This window comes from Pan troglodytes, chromosome 1, assembly GCF_028858775.2.
Source record: "Pan troglodytes isolate AG18354 chromosome 1, NHGRI_mPanTro3-v2.0_pri, whole genome shotgun sequence".
In the NCBI taxonomy this organism is placed as follows: domain Eukaryota; kingdom Metazoa; phylum Chordata; class Mammalia; order Primates; family Hominidae; genus Pan; species Pan troglodytes.
In genome coordinates, this window is record NC_072398.2 from 217,391,289 (window position 1) to 217,410,235 (window position 18,947).

The 18,947-nt window shown below is 51.6% G+C and overlaps 1 protein-coding gene across 18 annotated transcripts in view; it reads right to left on the bottom strand.

Moving 5' to 3' along the window:
• The window catches only part of PRDM2 (PR/SET domain 2), a 126,635-nt gene that overhangs the window by 8,833 nt on the left and 98,855 nt on the right, over positions 1–18,947 (bottom strand). The window lies entirely within an intron of this gene.

Here is an 18,947-nt window from a genome sequence, read left to right on the forward strand (position 1 = left end):
CCGTGTCCCATCCACCAATTCTCTCCCCTCGGAGGCAATCACAGAAGCACGGGCAAGAGGAGCGTCCATTGGGCTGGTTCTGAGACACCATGATGGGCAGTGCCATCTGGTGACCCCCAGTGGACACGCAGGTGAGCCAGAATGACTCCGATTGCATCAAAACAGCGGCTGTGCCCTTCTCTGATTCCATTTCCCCACCTGCCTCCCTGCTCTCCCCTCCTGCCAGGCCCCAACACCCATAAGGAAAAAAGCATCTGGGGAGGTTACTATTATCAAAGTACAAACACACCTGCACATGGGCTGGGTTGTGGGGAATGGAGGCAGCTCCATTGCCCTTAACCCCACACTCCACATCTATCCTGTGCCAAGCACTTCCATGCTGAGTATCTCACAGGGGTGACGTGGCTTCCCAAAGAGGTGAATCTAGGAATTTCGGGGGCATGGTTTTGTACTATTTGTACAGAAAAGCACCCCCAACCACCGCCCCCAGTAAATGGGATTTGATTTTTTCAGAAGGGCTTTTAAAAATTTTATTTAAAAGATAGATAACTCACACCATTAGTCCTCTCCTTTCGTCACTCAGCTAACTCGTACTTCTCTTTCATAGCCCAGCTGGGATGCTACCTCCTCCAGGAAGCTTTCCTTCTTTAACTCCTGGGTGGGGTGTTCCTCCAACAGGCCCCTTAGGTGTCCCCATCCCACCTGAATTAAAAGCCCAGAATAAGGTGTCTGCCTTTCTCATGAGCTCTGAGATCCCAAGGTCAGGATCTTTGTCCTGTTCATTGTTGCATCCCCAGCTTGGCACAATAAAAATAAACATCCGGCCAGGTGCGGTGGCTCACGCCTGTAATCCCAGCACTTTGGGAGGCTGAGGCGGGTGGATCACCTGAGGTCAGGAGTTCAAGACCAGCCTGGCGAACATGGTGAAACCCTGTCTCTACTAAAAATACAAAAAAAAATTGTCCAGGCGTGGTGGTGGATGCCTGTAATCACAGCTACTCAGGAGGCTGAGGCAGGAGAATCGCTTGAACCCGGGAGGCAGAGGTTGCAGTGAGCCGAGATTGTTCCATTGTACTCCAGCCTGGGCAACAGAGCAAGACTCCATCTCAAATAAATAAATAAACAAACAAACAAACATCCACTGAGTAAGAGTGATACATACAGGCTCACTGCATGTCCAGAACTTTGCTAGGTATTTTCCATAGACAAACAATCTAACTCTTCACAAAACCTACCCAGGTGGATACTGTTATTATCCCTAATTTACAGATGAGGAAACTGAGGCACAAAGAGCCTGTCACCTGTCTACCTCTCTAGATGGAAGAATGGAAAGTGAGGGGGGCCTCTGCACAAGGCGGCCCAGGTCAGAGGAGGTGGGAGGCCAGGCAGGTAGGAAAGCAGGAGGGACAAACACACCCGGAACCCTACCTGCTCCAGGTGTTTGCAGAGCCAGCTCTGCCTGCGGGAACAGGAGGCGGGAATGGAGTCCAGCTCAAAGCTGGCACACGGTAGAGCTCACATCAGTGGTTCTCAATCAGGGTACACACTTGGTAATGTGTGGAGACATCGTTGGCTTTCATACCTGAGGGAAGGGTGCTGCTACCGGCATCTGGAGGGTAAAGCCAGGGGTGCTGCTAAACCTACAGTGCCCAGGACAGGCCCCCACAACAAAGATTTAACCAGCCCCAAATGCTGACAGTGTCAATGTTGGCAAGGGAGCCCTCAATCAATATTAAAATAAGCAAATGCATCAACAGACGAGCAAATGTAGAAGGTGCTGGAGAAAAGCCTTAGACAAGACTAAGAGACCTGCTGTTGTCACGAGTGAGCCTCCCCCAAGGGCCTGGCTCTCTGTCAAGGTCAGGGCTGCCCCTGTTTGAATTCCTCCCCCGTGCTGTGCAGCCAAGGCCCACGGTCAGCTCAGTCTACTCGCCTGTGCAAGAGTTAAGGAGGAAACGGAGGACCCATGCTTCATACAACTGTGCTCCTGACGGGCCACCAAGGCAGCTAGTGGCCACCCCCGCCAACCCCATTCTAGCTGGCTGGTGCCCCAGGAGACCCAACCTGGGAGGAGACAGCCAGCTGGGAGGCTGCTGGAGACATGGACTCCTGTGTCCTGTTGGGCAATAAGAAACAGAGCTGGCAAAGAGCAGGTCCCCTCCCTACGATGTCCCCCTTCCCAGGGAAATGTCTACAGTGGTGTAGCAAGACCAGCAGAAGCTTTGGAGACAGACAAGCCCTGCATCATCAGTATCCAGCTTCTCCCTCTCTCTGCTATTAAATATCCAAAAGCCAGATCAATCACACAAAAATAACACCTCGACCTCCCAGGCCTCTCTAGCCAGCCAGTGTGTCTCCGCTCCCTTTAGCATCTGTTCCGCCTGGGCTCCTGCGGATGCAGCAACCAAAGCGTCTCCACCAGGGGGCGCGCCTCCTCCCCGGCTCAGGGCGTCCATCTGGGTGGAACGAGTAGGTCGGGGGCAAAACCCCTGAAGGCAGAGGCCCCTCTGCTACCCCTCATCCACTGCCTGGCCTAATGGAGGACCACAGCAGCCAACATGAACATGGCCTCCATGACTCCCAAGGACTTTCTCAGTTTTCTCTCTGAACCCTCCCAGCAGCCCAGGAGGTAGGAAGAACAAGTGCTTTTATACCCCTTTCACGGATGAGAAAACTGAGGCTCAGACGGATATGGAGACTTTCCCAGGCGAGCAGAGCCCTGGGCTTTCAGCTCCTTAGGCCACCATTTTGAAGAAACACCAGGTCACTAATTGGGTGTTTCCTGTTAGGACGGGGACAGGATGTCGTGGGGGACTGTCCTTCCTGATCAAGAAGTGCTTCACTGTCAAAGAACTCATGAGAGCACAATGCCCCCAGCCCCGAGATGTTAAATACCGAGGACCAAGGCTCCGGAATTGGGTGCTTCTCCAGGACACAGTAGCAGTTAGCGCAGAGCCTCATGATTCTTGGTTCCCACCCACTAGCTGTGTGACCTCAGTGAGTCATGGACCTGTCTGAGTTCCAGGTTGATCTTCTGCAAAGCGGGAAGACCAGTTTGGGGTTACAGTAATGATTAACTTTGGAGAAAGGTCTCTGTGCAGGGCATCCTGGCACTCCAGTAGGTATCAGCACAGTGTCGTGACTGCAGCAGTTGCGGTTGGTGGACTCATATGGAGAAGTCATCACCCCAGGAGGATGCAGTATGGCCGCTGGAGACCTGGGGGTGGCCTCTAATAATCCTCATTCTCATTGACTGTATGGCCCAGGGTAAGCCACTCCCTGTCGCTCGGCCTCGGAGCCTCGGTTTCCTCCTCTGTAAAATGGAGACAGTCCCTGCCAGCCTGCCAACAGAGAGCAGGGCTGGAAGCATTTTGGTGACCAGGGTTGAGAGCACTTTGCTTTCTGGGAAGAATCCAGCACATGTGAGATGCTCCTAGTGGGTGTGACCCCAGGAAGCATCGGAGCAGGAGGTGAGCCAGGGTCCTGACTGGTCCTTAAAGATTGAATGTCAAGTAAGACTTCTGTGTCAACACTTCGGTCAGACTTTTGGCTCAAACTCCTGGGCAGGGCTCCAGACCCGCACACCCACTGTCTGCCGGGCCCCTCCACTTGGATGTCTAATGAGCATCTCACTTTAACACGGCAAAGTGGGACATGCTAGGGTCCCACCTTGCTCCCGCCCCTACCAGGCTCCAGCCACACTGGACTCTCGTCACTCTTCTCAGGAAATGGCACTGCCAAATGTGTTGTTGTTACAGCTAAAGCCCAATAGCCCTTTTCTTCCTCTTCTATTCATTTTGCTGCTTCGGATTGGCCGTAGACCTAGAAACCATACACATTTGAAGCAGGCACACCATCGAGCAGTGTGCTGTGATCATGGGGCCTGTGAGACCCCCGCTGTGCTTACCCTCAAGCTGATCCATCTCCGGGTCTCTTAATTCTGCCTCCAGGTCCACACACCTCTCTCCACTCCCATTGCCACCACCCAGCACAACCTGTGGCATCAACACCTTCCACGGGGACTGTGGCAATTGCCACTGCACTGTCCCCACTTCGATGCTGCACCCTCCCCCCCACCACCAATCCATTCTCCACTAAGCAACAAGAGAGGCCTTTATAAGGACCACCGGACATGACCACGACACTGGACCACATCACTGCCCAGTGCAAAAGTGGCCCAAGCCTTCCCACACAGAGTGCTGTGCGCCTGCTTGCGACCCTCCCAGTCCCCTCACGCACTCTGTGTTCACCCTGTGCACTTGTCTCTCAGCCAGGCCAAGCTCTTCTTACCTGGTTGCTCCCCGCCTGGCTTTCCCCTGCCCTGCCCTCCTCTGCCCACAGCTCTCTCCCTCCCACCTTGTGGGTCTCAGCTTAAGTGTCTCCTGAAAGAGGCCTTCTCTGACCTCCCCACCTTAGTGGCAACCCCAGCCCTGTTCCCATAGCCTTTGGAGTTCCCTTCTGTCTTCCTTCTGTCCTTCTGTGACTTTCTGGGCCTTTTGCTCACAGCTTTTCCCACAGCAATCACCTTGCCTGTCGAGTTGCTTACTCCTTCAACACTGGAAGAGGATGTCTTTGAGGGCAGGGACTGAGTCTTGCTGACAGTGGAATCCCCTGTGTCCCCAGGCACAGGACCTGGCACAGGAAATGTTGGGTGGGTGGGTGGAGGCAGCCATGAGGGATGCCCCTGGTTTGCAGGTGGAGGAAACATGGTCTCAGGACCACACACCCTCCCCAGGCCCGGCCCCTGTCCAGGGACGGCAGAGCCCAGAGTCTCTGGCACAAGGACAGCCTGTGCGCTCCCAGCACTGCCTCCAGTTACAAGGGGATGCCCCATCAGCCAGCAGGGGGCGAGCACAGTGTCACAGGATGCTTCCTGTGGGTTATGGTGATGGCATGGTCACTGTGCAAGTAAGCATTAACGAGCCAGTGCCTCACTTACCCAGAGGCCCCTTAACCTTCACAATCCAGAGAACAGCCTAGAACGTTGTGGAAAGTCTGAGCCGTCCACAACCAGTGCCCACTGATCTGTAAACTCTTTTTTTTTTTCTTTTGAGACAGAATCTCACTCTGTCGCTCAGGCTGGAGTGCAGTCGTGCTTTCTTGGCTCACTGCAATCTCCACCTCCCAGGTTCAAGCGATTCTCCCGCCTCAGCCTCCTGAGTACCTGGGACTACAGGCACCTGCCACCATGCCCGGCTAATTTTTGTATTTTTAGTAGAGACGGGGTTTCACCATGTTGGCCAGGCTGGTCTCAACTCCTCACCTCAGGTGATCCACCCACCTCGGCCTCCCAAAGTGCTGGGATTATAAGCATGAGCCAGCACGCCTGGCCCAGATCTGTAAACTCTGACAGAAGCTCACTGCATGCAGGCACTAAAATTCATGCCTGGGCCTGCAGCCTGTCCCTAAGGAGCACAAAGTCACACAGAACTCAAGCTTTCAGCCAGGTGCGGTGGCTCACGCCTGTAATCCCAGCGCTTTGGGAGGCCGAGGCGGGCGGATCACGAGGTCAAGAGATCGAGACCATCCTTGCTAACACGGTGAAACCCCGTCTCTACTAAAAATACAAAAAATTAGCCAGGTGTGGTGGCAGGCGCCTGTAGTCCCAGCTACTTGGGAGGCTGAGGCAGGAGAATGGTGTGAACTCCAGAGGCAGAGCTTTCAGTGAGCCGAGATCATGCCACTGCACTCCAGCCTGGGTGACAGAGTGAGACTCCGTCTCAAAACAAAAAAAAAGAAAATAAAAAAGAACTCAAGCTTTCACGTTCAGTGCACGCTGTTCTTACTGTACACACAATTCAAACGAATACGGCCGATGGCTTACAAGTCCACAGCCAATCAGAAGCAGCAAAATGAATAGAAGGGGAAGAAAAGAGCTGTTAGATTGAGGCAAATACAGAGTCTGTAGCAGACAGCAGACACTTCCCTGGAAGCGGGAAAGGAGGGCAAGTTCAAGGGTAGGGACATACTATTTCCCGGCCATGTATGTGCCGTGATGTCCCGGGTTCCATGCATGCTTAATTTTGTCCTTGGGGAACCTGAGAGGTCGACAAACTTGAGAGAGGTTAACTAATGTTATAGATGGAACCTTTGTGTCCCCTGCACCCCATTCATATGCTGAAGCCCTAACCCCCAATGTGATCGTATTTAGAAGTGGGACCTTCAGGAAGTGACTGGGTTTAATGAGGTCATGAGGATGGGACATTCATGACGGGATTAGTGCTTGTGCCTTGTAAGAAGATGCGTGTGCTCGAAAAAGGTCATGTGAGGACACAGACAGAAGGTGGCAGTCTGTGAACCAGGAAGAGAGCCTCGACCAGAACCAAACCATGCTGGTACCCTAATCTTGAACTTTCAGTCTCCAGAACTGTGAAAAAAAAATTTCTGTCATTTAAGCCGCCTAGTCCATGGTATTCTGTTATGGCAGCCCAAATTTTGTTAAGACAACTTGCCCAGAGTCATGCTTGGTGAGATTAGGATCTGAACACGGGGTCTGGACCACAGCCTGTCATCTCTGCACGTGACTCCCTCCCTAGGCGATGCATCCGTGGCTTTGGCGTCCACGGCCAGCCTCACACAGATGACTCACCGGCGCCAACGCCCAGCCCACATCTGGCCTTTGAACTCCATTCACGCACTGACATGACATCTCTTGGACATCTAGAAGGCCCCTTAAATCAGTTCCTGAACTTAAATTATGACCCCACCTCACGCCTGCCACTCCACCCTGCTCCTGTTCTTGGTGAACAGCACTGCATTTGTGCCCTGAAAGCCAGAGACCTGAAAGTCAACATGGTCCCTCCGTCACCCTCTCCTGCTACACGTCACCTGCCACTGGCTCCATTGAGTCCGCCTTCCTTCCTCTTCTACCACTGTCGGGGACCACCTCTCACCTGGAGTCCTGCAAGGCGCCTTCCTCACTGGACTTCTCACTTCCACACTGGCTCCCCTCCCATCTGTTCCACAGAAGTGTGACGGTCTTCCCAAAAGGCAAAACGGACCATGACATGCCCCTGCTGCAACCTATCAAAACCCCATGGCTCCCAGGACGCAGTCCAAGTTCCTTGATACATCAAGTCCAGCCTGCACTGCCCTCCCAGCCCATCTCTCCCCTTCCGTTCTTGTTTACTCCAGCTAATCTGGGTAGACCCCATTTCCCAGTGGCCTGTAGCCTCGGCTCCTCACTAGATTCACCTAGAGAGGCCTGGGCTGCACGCCAGGACATGACATCAGGATCTCTGGGGCAGGATTGGGCAATGGTATTTTTAAGCTCTTCAGTGATTCCAACATGCAGCTGGGTTGAGAACCACTGCTCTGGAGATGCTTCTGTGGTCGCCCTCTTGAGGCAACATGGCCCTGGTCAGGTTCCCACACCGGCCCCCACACGGGCAGTTTCTCATGCATCTGTGACTGTCTGATAAAGGCAGGTCTCCCCAGGGGGCCGTAAGGTCTCTGATGGCAGAGAGTGGTTGAGTTTTGTTCATCATTGTATTCTTAGTACCTAATTGTGCGTGAGTGAATAATAGACCCTCAACATGTAAGGAAGGAAGAAATGAGCAATTCAGGACTCTGTGGTATTCCCACTGCACAGCTATTCTCAGACTCCAAGAAATCTGTTCAGTGCAGGGGAGGGAAAATGGACTTTCTAAGCTCCCAAAGATGTTCCTCCATAAAATCCCGGCAAAATGAATGAGATACGTAGTCCTAAATCCTAGACATCAAGAAAGGGTTGGACAAGTTCAGCATCAACTGTTCTTTTTTTTTTTTTTTTTGAGACAGAGTCTCACTCTGTCGCCCAGGCTGGAGTGCAGTGGTGCGATCTCCACTCACTGCAAGCTCCGCCTCCCGGGTTCACGCCATTCTCCTGCCTCAGCCCGCCACCACGCCCGGCTAATTTTTTGTATTTTTAGTAGAGATGGGGTTTCACCATGTTAGCCAGGATGGTCTCGATCTCCTGACCTCGTGATCCGCCCGCCTCGGCCTCCCAAAGTGTGGGGATTACAGGCGTAAGCCACCGCGCCCGGCCCAGCATCAACTGTTTTTAGAAAGCAGGGGAGTGTAGCATTACCTTGGTAAGATTTTCATACACAGTGGTTGAACATTTTAAACATAGTAGCAGGGTTGGGAGGAATCTGCTGTGTGCCCCACACAGACTTTGCCCAGAAGTGTCTGGCCTCTGGCAAAGTGTGCTCTACTGCCTACTCTAGGAGGGAAATTTCTGGACATTTTACTTAGAACAAAAACTAATGGACTTTGAAAGCACAGGGGGATGTCATACACCATCCAATCTGTACGGACGGGGAAGGATTGGGCAGAGGGCAGACCTCAAACACCTGGTCCACTCCCGGCTCATAGGAAGGCTCAGAAATGGTGCCTCAGAGCATCGTCTCCTGGGGATCCTAATTTCTTACTTGTCAGAATTCCTTGCTAGTCTGAAGACAATGCAAGGGCATTATCTATACAATAGAACGTCTAATAGAACATGTCTAGAAATAGAACATCTGCTCTATTCCTGGCCTCAAGGATGCATTCATTCTTTCATTCAGTCATTCAGATTTCCAGTGGCCCATTCTTGCATCAGGGACTCGGCACAGGCTGTTCCTGGAACGCTCTTCCCCCAGGTGGTCTTGTGGCTCACTCCCAGGCCCCCTTTCAAGTTTCTGTTCAAATGTCTCATTCCCAGTGAGCCTCGCTTAACCACTTTATTTGAAATCACAAATCCCCCTGACACTCCCCATCTCGACTCCCTTTTACTTTCTGAGTTGTGCTTATCCCCATCAACGAGCTGCGTTTACTGGTTATTGTTTACTGTCTGTCTAGCAGGCTCCATGAGGGGGCGCATTGGAGGCTGGTTTGTCACGGAGGCACCCCAGCCGCTGACTGGCATACAGTAGGCAGTCATCTACTATTTGTCAGGTGAACGGTGTGTCTATTCTGTGCCAGATGCTTTGCCAACAGGAGTTTTGGTGAATAAAACAAGTCAAGTTCTCTACATATAGCATAGTTTTACATGTCACTTAGTGTAGCCTAGAGAGGAAAGATACTCATTTCAGAAGGAGTTTGATGCCCGTACGAGGCCAAGACTCAGGCCTCCTGGCTCCCAAATGACCACATTCTTATTCAGCCCCCAGTGGTTTTGGATAAGGGAGAAATCCAGACACACTGAAATATACAAGAGAAAATGAAACTGAAGAAACAGGAGTGAAGGTCAGAGTGGAGGATAAGACAGGGAAAGGTGACATGGGAAACAGCAGTGCGTGGGCTACGACCTGGGGTGGGGGGATCAATCGGTCCGGATACTAGGCCTTGTGCGTTCCAGGAAGTGGGGACAGGAAGTGCAAAGGCCCTGAGGTGAGACCCACCAGGAATGTCTGAGGTGATGTGGGCAGAGGGGAGGGTCTCATAGGCCTTCAAGTGAGGTGGCAGTCAGTTGTCCTTCTGGGCAGAGGAACATCATGACCCAAAGTGGCTGCTGTGCTGGGCACAGACCGTGGGTTGACAGGGAAGGAACTGGGGACACCAGCAAGGAGGTGACTGCCACCATCCAGGGAGATGATGGTGGCCTGGACCTCAGGGCAGCTGAGGAGGCTGAGCTGAGAGAAGCTGTGGATTCCGGGTGCGTTTGGGGATCTGCTGATGAGCTGGATGTGGGGATGGAGGAAGAGGTTGGAGTCTAGCTGGTAGCTGGACTCCAAGCAGGACCGTTTCCATTCATCCCACATAGGGAGGACAGCAGGAGAGGGAGGCTTCATGGAGAGACAGTTTCATTTTGGAAAGATTAAATTTGAATCTAGACACCCAAGGGAGATGTCAGGTGGGCGGCTGAATGGAGATTCTGATGAGGGTGGAAACCCGGGATTGGTCAGCATCCAGGTGGTATTTAACGCATGTGACTGGATGAGATCACCAAGGGGGAGCGGAGACGGAGCGAGGGGACAGAGCCCAGGGATGGAGGCGGGATGCGGGGGAGCAGCTGGTAATGTGCGGAGACTGGGAGAGGGCGGTGTCCAGGTGGAGAGTATTTCAAGAAAGAGAAGGATTAACAGCGTCCACTGCCGCAGATGGGCCAAGGGAGATGGGACTGGAAACCAACCACTGCATTGAGCATCCTGGGGGCTGCTGATAACCTTGGTTTGATGGCTCCTGAAGAAGAGCCAAAACCCTGAAAGTGAGTTCAAGAGAGAAGGGGAGAAGAGACACTGGAGGCAGGAACCCAGAGGACGCTTCAAGAAGGGTGGAGGGAAAGGAGTTTGGGAGGGAAGGAGCTGCCGGCTTTCAGAGGACATGGGCTCTCCAGGGCTCCAGGGTCCCCACCTGGCCACGGTGCTCTTCCAAGCTCCCTGCCAGACCGCCATGGGCATCCTGGGCTGGGATCTCTGCCTGCCCTGGTCCCTCCTTGCACCTTTTTCTCACAGTCTTCAGGAGGGATCTCCTGGGACAGCCATACAGAAAGCTGGTTAGGCCACATCGCTGGCCGCAGAAGTCTTACACAACTCTCTAAATTCTCAGAGTGCAATTCATTTGAAGTCAGTGTCTGATATTCTGCACTTTTGCTGAAGGTAGGGGAAAGGCAGAGGGTGGGGAGATGGTGCAAAGGTAAGACAAGCCTGTGATGATGCTGATATTCCCTGGGGGCTGGGTGAGGGCCCACAGGTGGGAGCTGTGGGAGCCATCGGCCCTCAGCCACCTCCAGGAACAGTCGACATCCACTGCAGGACCCACCTTCCCCAAGTGGGAAGGCCCACGTGCTTCAGGAAGCCCCTGCCCATTCAAATGAAGTCCCCAGCCTGGGGGAAGGGCTGAGAAGACAGAGAAGAAAGAAGCAGGGCAGGAACCCAAAGGAGGATGGGGTGGGGATTCCAGAGCCCAGAGCTGGAATCCTAGCTCCATTACGGACTTGCTGTGTGGCCGCTGGAAAATGCCTCTACCTCGCTGAGCCATAGAAGTCTTGCCTGTAAAATGAGGATGTCAGGCAAGGGGGAAAAAAAACATCATCGCATCATCCACTGAGCACTTTCTATACACCAGGAGCTACTTTGGGTAGTTTTCGGAGCTCCTCAAATTCCCAGCGGTCCTGTAAGGCTGGGCCTGTGATGGTCCTGGTTTTACAGAGGAGGGTTCTGAGGCTCAGAGAAATAAAGAAGCTGGACACTCAAGTTCCCTCGGCCAAGTAGAGAAGCAGCCAAGATTTGAATCCAGGACCATTTGACACCAAAGCCCATGCCCCACTCCCTGACACAGTCCCCATAGTAGTGAGGATTGAAGAGTTGTTTCCAATATCCCAAAGCCAGGTGGGGGTGAGCCTTTGCCCATAGAGCAGCTGCACTGACCACTCAAGACAGTCTGTTTTGGGCTGGACCCACCTTTGCTCAGAGGCCACTGGAACAGAGAATCTCAAACTCGGGCGTTCACTGCAATCCCCTGGGGATACTAAACCGATCCTGATGCCTGCTTTCTATCCCAACAAGTTCTGATTTCGTTGGTTTCAGGTACAGCCCAGGCATTGGGAATTTTAAAAGGTGTCTTTGCAGGCCACTGGTCTAGATCCTTGTACTCAAAATGTGGTCCCCAGACCAGCGGCATCATTTCCGCCCCCCCCGGAGCTTGTTGGTAATGCAGACTCTCAGCTCCCACCCACTCCAAGTCAGAATTTGCAGTTTAAGAAGATCCCTGGGAGAGGCATCTGCATGCGGACGCCGCAAGAGCACGGGGCTGGGGGACACCTTTAGCGGCGTCTCAAGTGTGGGCAGCATGCTAGGCTGCAGTGGCCAGCAGGGGCCCGTTCTGAAGCCTGGAGAGGAGCTGCTGCTTGATGAAGTTCTGTAGACAGTCTCCAAATGAGGGGGCCGAAGGGGAGAGAATGAACGTGGGCCTTGGGGGGCAGGGGTAAAGGTTTGACACCACCGGCCCAAGGAGTCGCTGCGGTGCCTTCAGGTGAGACAGAGCCCTTGAGTACAGCCGGTGGGGACAGTGGGGACAACACAGTTGACCATGAGGAATTAGTACACGCTGGCCCATGTGCTGTCTTCATGTCCTCCTCCCTTTAGCCCCAGGAGATGGGCTGTTATACCCTTTTTATGGCAGAGGGGACAGCAACACAGAGAGGTTAAGTAACTCGTGTACTTAAGAGGTGTGAATAGAAGGACAAAGGGAGGGAAGATTCACACCCAGATCTGATTTCAGGGCTGAAGTCGGCCTCAGCAGACACATTTTTCTTCCTTCTCATCAGCCCTGAGGGAGGCCATGGGCCCACTGCTGAGCCCCCAATGTGGCCTCCATGCTCCCAAAAGATCAATCACGCTCCTGCTTTGTGGAGCTTCTAAGCCAGGTTCTGAGGTCCTCAGAGGCCATGAATTCCCCAAACCTGTTTGGGTTGAACTGTAAATACCCAGCATGTGAGAAGCTCATAACACCTGACCCAGTTGATAGGGAGGCTGGCCCGGCCTGGCCTGCGGTGACCTCGGCCCGGAGAACCTGCCCGTAGGGAAAGCCCCCGGCTATGGCTGCCTCTTTTGCTGCCAAGACCCGAGAAGTGCAGGGGACCCCAGAGGCCACAGGGATCAGCCCTTCCCTTACAGACGAGGAAACCGAGGAGAGCGAGCAAGGCACTCGCTCACAGTCATACTCCAGGTTGTTCTTGGGAGCAGTGAGGAGACAGGACTAGGCTCACTGCTTATTTGGGGACATTGATGATGGGAAGAAGGGTAGTTGAAGCCCCCGAGGACTCCCTGAGGGCACTCAGATCTCTGTAACTGGCTCTATCCGCCTGGCTCCCCCACTGGACTGGGAGCACCAGGAGAGCACAGTTGGAGTCTATTCACTTCTCACCCATCGAACCTGCCACGGGGCCTAGCAAAGGCTGGTGCTCAGAGAACGTTTCCTGAACAAATGGATGGCAAAGCCAGGCTCCTGGTGCGGTTCAACCCTGAAATGTGCGGGTCCATGCTGCTCAAGAACCAAATCTTCCCAGCATGGCTTCCCATAAGGTTTCTCTCATTGCCAAGGTCCCGCCCAAACCAGGGGACAAGGTCCCCATTTTTACGACAGTTCTGGGAACCTAACCCTACAGCCCTCAGGCCTCCCCAGCCCACCTTCCCCACTCCATTCAGCACAGGGGTTCAAGTCTGGAGAATGTCACCTCGGCTGGAAACACCGTCACTGCCCATGACACGACCAGCCTGGGTGAGAGAAGCCCAGCAGGGTGGAGGAGCGGTTCCTCCAGCTTCACAGCTTCCTCCCTCCTCTGCCTTCACACCTCCCATCACACGCTCCCCTGCAGCCACCTGGTTCTAGGCTGCCCCAAATCCTGTCCCTTCTTTCCTCTCCTGTGGAGCTGAAACAGATTGCTTTCTTCAAAAGGCAACTTCTAAGAGTAGGAGGGAAGCCAAAAAGAAAACACGAACACAAAGTGTGTGAAGACTGATGAACATATAAAAAGCAGATTCCCAACTTGGGAAGCAAGAGATGATGGTCCCTTATGAGATCCAGCAGAAGAGCCCTTTTTAGATGGTAAGATTCTGTAAGGACACTAAAGCTTCATTACTGCCACTGTTCCATCTTTTAAAGATGATCTAGGTCAAAGAAGTCAAAGGGATTACATAAACCCCAAGGACCAAGAAAAGAAGAGCTCACCCCGTGTGTGGTTTGGAGTTGCTGGGACTGGGAGTCTCAGAAGCCTCATGTGGCATCTGCCCTGGACCCAGAATTTCTAGAACATGATGCCTGATGCCCACACTGGACGACCCGGAACCGGTCCAGGGATGCTAACAATGAGAGGCAGCTGCTCGCTGTGGCGCCCTCTGCTCCTGCCTCGATGCTGAAGAAGCCTGTGGGAGCTTGGGGTTCTTTGCTACCCAAGAGGTCAAAACCAGCTTGTCTCGGGAGGCCTGGGTGTGCCTGGCTGACAGGGCGTCCCAGACGCAGGGCTGGCACTGTCATGGGAAAGGCACGCTCACTTGGTGCCTGAACGGGTGTTGTTCAACACGGGGATGACGCTGCCCAAAGGCCAAGGGCACCACGGCCTGTGGGGCTGGAGGTCTCATCCTCAGAATGTGCCCAGGGTCCGGGGTTGAATAGTAAAGTCTGCTCTCGTGCCTTCTACCTTTCTGCTCGTGATCCCCAAAGTCCTCAAACAGGCTGTGAGGTGGCCAGGACGGGACAGCTCAATCTACCTTACACACGAGGAGCCTACGGAGGCCTGCAGGTGTCAGATGACTCTGATCCTGGCCGTCTGGCCCCACCCTGGGCTGCTCAGACCTTCCCAGGATCCTGCACTCCATTTAGTGTGAGAACTGCTCAAACAGACACCCAGCCCAGCCAGGCACTATTTGGGGAGACCACAGAATGACGGCCAGGTGGCGCATGTGGAATGAAAACTCTCCCAGTGTTTCTTCCATGTTACCAGCATTTCCCGAAACCAGGTTCAGTGGAACTGGTTCCCGCAGACGCTGTATTTGTCCTCATAATCATTTGCATAATTGCAGCTAACATTTCCTGCTTACTGTGTTGCAAGCACTGTGCCAAGTGTTTGTTACGGAATAATGAATTTAACCTTCCCAAGAACTTTAGGAGACGGGCACTAGTGCATTTTACAGATGAGGAACTAAGGCACAGAGAAGTTAGGCAACTTGCCCAAGAACACACAGCTGGCAGGCGGCAGAACTGGGATGGAAGCCCGAGCCATTTACCTCCAGTGCACAGGCTTGTGAAACCAAACGGGCGTGTCTCTGCACAATTTCTGGGCCTTTCATGTGCTGACAGGCAGTGTAAATTCCTAAGAAGAGGAGACAGGTTGTCATCTACCCCAAACATATTTCCCTTAGTTATCTGATAGCCACTGACCGCTCACTCTGCCAGTTACTGTGGGTTACAGTGCTGAGCCAAGCAAACATACGCTGTGAACGCACAAGGGGAATTCTGCAAGGGATGGCTTTGTCAAAGCCTATCCCTACTTAGTTCCAGGAGAGTGGCCTCCCGCACAGAAGGGCCCTGGCCTGAACCCTCCCCTCCATAGGATGTCACTTCAGTCCTTGCTCACGTCGATGCCCCTGCCTGCAGTGCCCTCCCCACCACGGCCTCCTCTCCAGCCCCAGGGGGCACTACTGGAACACTAGGTACGTGGAGGCTTTTGACCCATCTGGTTTGACCTGGTGCTCCTGGAGAGGCAGAGAGCATGAGGTCTAGAGTCTGACAGTCTTATCTCCACCAGCAGCAGCCTGAGCGGGTCACCTGCCCCCTTAGTACAGTTTCCTTTATGAAACGGGCCTAACGCCAACTTCGTATAGCTGGGGAAGCATTCCCAACTCTGCCTGCATGGTGCCTGGAACAGAGCAGGAGCTCAATGGAGTTCAATCCAGAGAGGCTCTTATGAGAGGAGACCCCCCCCCCAACCCTCCTTCAGTGAGAGCCGGCCCAGCAGCTGGTCACTCAAAGCAGGGAGTCAGTATGGGTACATTTAAGCATTTCTTAATTAGAAATAGAGGGATGTGTGTGTGTTCATCAACCTTTTTGATGGAGAAAAACACACAAACATGCTGCCTGACCGCATTTTAAATTCATGACCCCAAAACTCCGGTGGGCTCCCAGCGCATATGCCTCCTGGCAGCCCTTCTCTGTTCCCTGGTGCCGTTCCCTTGATTACCCACATGGCTGCTGCTCACTGTCTCCCCTCTTCCTCCACATGTCCCCATCCTCACCCACCTCCAATGATTTCGCTCCCTATGGCACACAATGATGGTGGAACAAGACTTGCACAGTTTGCGCCCTGCCTCCCTTCCCAGCTGTCTTCTTCTTTGTAAGGCGGGAAGCCCCCTCCTGAGCCCCACTCCTCCCATGGGTGCCAGGCCCCATCTTCTTTCATGTAATCAAGGCACTCCCCATTTCCACTCCAGAAGTCTCTATTCCCGCATCTGTGTTTTATTTCTCTCCCTAGCATTTATCATCTGACATGCCATCTATTTACTTACTTTCCTGTCTCCACCAACTAGAACATAAATTCCGTGGAGTAGGACATTGTGACAGTTTTGTTCACTGCTATATCCCCTGGCACCTAGAACAGTGCCAGGCATGTAACAGCAGGCGCAGGCCCCGCATTTATGAATGAATGAATGAATGAATGGCCAAGATCTGCACTGCCTTTCTGGACTAAATCACACCCACATTACATCATCTGTTAACTTCCAGTTTTTGTTAAAAGTGCAGAGAGAAACTAAGACACTTATAAAGGGAATCTGAGTACAAAATCCTCCTATGCCTTTACCATCTCTGCCCTGGTCCCTGCAAATTTTTAATTTTCTCACCCACACCTTGTTGGACTGCAATTTTTAAGCGAATTACTATGTGCCTTTCTAAGTATTCAACTTGTTTTTCATAAATAGCTCTATGCTATTCATTGGCTTGTATAATAATTAATTAGATTGTGCAAGTGTGATAATAAATACAAGCGGCATAAACAGGTTTGGGAACAAATGCAACTGACCTTTGGCATGCATTTAACTTGGCTGCTGGGAATGGAAGCACACGGACTCTCCCTGTGAGCAGTGGTCAGGATTTCCAGAGGCAATGAAGAACATGCATTAATATTGGTGGGTTGCTCAAACTAAAGTCAGTTGGGTTTCAACTGTATATTTTATCCACAGTTGGCGTTCCAGCAAAAAAGTTCAGAAGGATTTCTGGTCCTATTCCACTTTCCAAGGCCTTGTGCTTTGCAAAATGTTCTCACTTTTTTTTTTTTTTTTTTTTTTTTTGAGATGGAGTTTCGCTCTTGTTGCCCAGGTTGGAGTGCAATGGCGCGATCTCGGCTCATGGCAGCCTCCGCCTCCTGGGTTCAAGCGATTCTCCTGTCTCAGTCTCCTGAGTAGCTGGGATTACAGACGCCCGTCACTATGCCCAGCTAATTTTTGGTATTTTTAGTAAAGAAGGAGTTTCACCATGTTGGCCAGGCTGGTCTCGAACTCCTGACCTCAGGTGATCCACCTGCCTTGGCCTCCCAAAGTGCTAGGATTACAGGCGTGAGCCACCACGCCCGGCCTCACAATTCTTAATTCTCTGTTCTTCCTTAGGCAATGGTGAACATGCCGGACTTAGCGATGAAGTAAGTGGCGGAGACCTCTGTGTTTGCCTGGAGTGCTTGTGTTTGTTACCCTTTGATCCAGCTGACTAAGTCACATTACCCAGCAGCTCTGACTCACGACGGTGAAGGAGAAATCTCCAAGGCAAGCGATGCTGTGTTGCAGATCCGGTTTTTGGAAGAGCTTTGTTAACACAGCCCATTCAAGTGCACATGGCACCAGGAAACCCATCAGTGTTTAAACCCTAAGAAGATGATTCATTATTTTGAGCAAAAGTCAGAAAATGTGCAAGGAAAGTCATCCATTGCTATGTATTTTGGGAGGCTCTACTAGGGAAGGATCGATCCCCCCATTCCCACCCCTTAAGAGATGTCAGGTGTCAGGAGATGGAATTCAAGCTTGGTACCACAGAAAGGGTGACCCTATTTTCAGGTCCAAAAATAGGGAAAAAAGAACCTAGAAATCTGAAGGAATAGTTGAATAGTTCTACCCCCATGATGTTCAGTTATAGTCAAAGACAGCCTGTAAGGACTCGAATCTTTGGTGTGTGTACCAGTGTAGACTGGGAGGGGAGACTATAATTCCACCAGTACCTTTGAATTAATACACTGTGCTGTAGTGGGTTTCTAGCACAGTTTTGTACTGGTCTCTATGGGTTACTGATTGGCTTTCATTATGCATTCTTAACCTTAAGGATGATGCCCAGAGGCAGTAACACTAATTTTAATTAGCTATCACCAGCCTTTTCTTTCGGCTTGATTTTAATGGATCATTTACCTATGAACGGACATTCTCTGTTCAATCACCAGCAGTTAATTGCCCCAACATTCACATTTTAAACCAAGAGGTCATGAGTTAGGGTCACATAAGTAGGTCACTGAGGCGGAGCGGGAGCTTTGGCTCTATTATCCTTGAGGATTTTTCTTTTTCTTCCACAAATACTGAGTTCCTACCACATGCTCAGGCCTACGGTGAGTGCAGGTGAACACACACATGCAGGGCGCTGTGTTGGCAAACCCCCAATTCCCTCTTACCTACGACACTCAGAAATGTCCCCAGCTCCTGAGCTGCCCCTGACTCATCTATCACCGGGTTGTTACAAGAATTAAGGAAAAACATAATTGAAAGTGTTCTGAGAGTTGAAATCTTGCTTTAAGTATATCAAAGAGATGGTAAACAAGCAAAGGAAAAGAATTTAAAGTCAAAATCAGAAGAAATTAAGTGATGAGATGAGTGATACCATGTCATTAAAAAAAATAATAATACTTTAAAACCCCTCTGAAGTGTGGGTAAGACTCATGTGACAAGCTGATAAAAATGAAGATTTCAAAGTCCCACCCCAGAGATTATGGTTTAGTAGGTCTGAAACTTTTAATCACCCAGGTGATTTTTTTAATGTAGGTGGTCCACTGAGCAAACATCCTGGGGAGATGATCCAAACTAGGGCCCCATCACACACCCAGGAACACAGACAGGAAATGGCATTTAAAGCTGTAATTAACAATGCAAACCAAACCGCAAAATGCTCTTACCTCGCCATGTGCCACACACAACTCGGAACAACACTTTAATAAAACACCTGCTGTTAGCTGGCACTCACGAGCTGTGTCTGTAATTTTTAAAAATGCTTTCAAAGGATATAAACCTATCATTAATTACAATGTTGAAATAATCTGGCACGGCGTATATTTCAACTACAATATCTGACACCAGTTCATTGAGGCCTATCAAACGGTTGGCTCCTACGTGAAGGTAAAGTTAACACAGATTTGTTTTCACTAAACTCACTCGTAAAATTAAGTCACAGGAGCCTAACATAAGAATGAAGACAGTAAGAGTATAAAACTCACACCTGTAAACATAAACATTGGCTATTAG